The following is a 2,430-nucleotide window of genomic DNA, read 5'->3' as shown; positions in this document are numbered from 1 at the left end:
CGTGGATTTCCCATCACAGTACCACGCTTTGTTGGGATGATCAGCATATACCAGGTTTATGGCGGTACCACATTACACATACCTGTTGTGGAGGATGCCTGGACCTAAGGGACCAATCACAGTCAAAGGAAGTTTCGCGCTAGCCGATAAATGTGACAAGGATTTTCATCGACTATCAGAAACCTTCGGGATGCAAGCAGAGTACATGGCGTCAAGGCTCACGACTGATTATGATGTGCTGCCAGATGTAGGAAGGCCTAACAAAGAATCAACCTTTAATACTGCGAAAAATTCTAAGGAGGTGCAGATTCACCCGACAGATCCAAAAAAGACGACGTCCATCGCGACGGACATGGACCTCGCATAGGAAAGCGCGCTCGTCGAGTTCCTCTGTGAGCACTGGAAAATCTTCGCATGGTGTCCAGCTGACATGCCAGGAGTACCCAGGGAACTTGCCGAGCACCACCTAAACTTGGATCCATTAGCGAGACCAATAAAACATCCTTTGCGGCGTTTTTCGGAGCCAAACCGCAAAGCTATGCTATTAGAGATTGATCGACTAAGAGAAGCTGGTTTCATCAAGGAGCTGCATACAGAGGCCACCTGGGTCGCAAACCCAGTGTTGGTTCCGAAGAAAAACACTAAAGTCCTTCGCATGTGTGTCGACTTTACGTGTCTCAACAAACATTGTCCAAAGGATCACTTTCCCCTCCCGATGATCGATCAAATTATCGACTCCACGGCAGGATGTGAACGTCTTTCCTTCCTGGATGCATATTCTGGTTATAACCAGATCAGATTGAAAGAAGAAGACGAGGTCAAAACAGCGTTCATCACACCTTATGGCGTGTTTTGCTATAGAACAATGCCTTTTGGTCTGAAAAATGCGGGAGCAACGTACCAGAGGATGATGCAGAAGTGCCTAGCAACACAGATTGGAAAAAACGTACAAGTGTACATTGATGATGTCGTCATAACATCAAAAAAGGGGGCAACACTAATCGAGGACCTGAAGGAAACTTTCGACAACCTCGACAAGTTTTGCCTCAAGCTGAACCCAACGAAATGTTCTTTCGGCGTCCCTGCAGGAGAACTTCTCGGGTTCTTAGTCTCAGCAAGAGGGATTGAAGCTAATCCCAAAAAAATCCAAGCTATCGTAACAATGAGGAAGCCAACAAAGTTGAAAGAAATACAGCAGCTAACTGGGCGAGTCACAGCTTTAAGCAGATTCATCGCCAGGCTAGGAGAAAAGGCGTTACCGTTCTACGCGTTAATCAAGCAAGGCGAGAAATTCCAGTGGAACGAAGAGGCAGATAGAGCCTTCGAGGATCTTAAACGCACAATTTCGACACCACCAATCTTGGTGGCGCCGAAAGAGAAGGAACCCCTCTTGTTATACATTGCAGCCACACCTCAAGTGGTCAGCACGGCGCTAGTTGTCGAAAGAGAAGAAGAAGAAAAACTCCATGGAGTGCAAAGGCCGGTATATTTCATTAGTGAAGTTTTATCGCCTTCAAGACAGCGGTACCCTCAGTACCAGAAGCTAGCAGTGTTCACAACCGCAAGGAAATTGCGCCACTATTTTTCGGCACACCCGATAATAGTGGTCAATGAAGCACCTCTATCAAATATCCTGAACAATCCAGAAGCTACAGGTCGTGTCTCCCTTTGGGGAATAGAACTTTCTCCTCGGGACATCACGTATGAAAAAATAAAAGCAATAAAGTCGCAAATTCTACCAGATTTCATTCCAGAGTGGATGGAGATGCAAAATACAGGACCCCCAGATTTATCGAGAACTTGGACTATGAACTTTGACGGGTCCAAGAGGGTAGAAGGAACTGGTGCAGGTGTAATACTTATATCACCTGAAGGCGACAAACTGAAGTATGTCCTACGGATGACGTTCCCAAACGCATCTAACAACGGAGCAGAATATGAAGCTCTCATACACGGGATGAAGATGGCGAAAGCTTGTGGTGCAACCCGATTAAAAATCTTTGGCGACTCACAGTTGGTGGCTCAGCAAGTCATGAACTAATGTGATGCAGTCAATGACAGCATGGTGGCATACAAAGAAGTGTACAACGAGCTCGAGAAGTTATTTGATGGATGCGAAGTAAATCACATCAGCAGGCTGAGCAATGATGAAGCCGATGTTCTTGCAAACATCGGGTCGTAGTGCCTCGCAATTCCGCCAGGTGTGTTTTGGGAAGAGATAACAGAGAGATCCACAAAACCAAAGAAGGCGCAGAAGAAGGAGAAGGAGGAGAAAACTTCGACGGCTCCCAAGGAAGCACCAGAAGAAGAAGAGGACCAAGAGTTGGTGATGATGGTGCAGGTCCCATGGATGCAAGCGTACATATCATATATCTTAAGGAAAGAAATACCCGACGACCCAGTGGAAGCAAGGCGAGTTATCCGACGATC

This window comes from Lolium perenne, chromosome 7 (assembly GCF_019359855.2).
Source record: "Lolium perenne isolate Kyuss_39 chromosome 7, Kyuss_2.0, whole genome shotgun sequence".
Taxonomy (NCBI): Eukaryota; Viridiplantae; Streptophyta; class Magnoliopsida; order Poales; family Poaceae; genus Lolium; species Lolium perenne.
The sequence above is the reverse complement of the archived record's forward strand: the minus strand, read 5'-3'. Positions refer to the sequence as shown.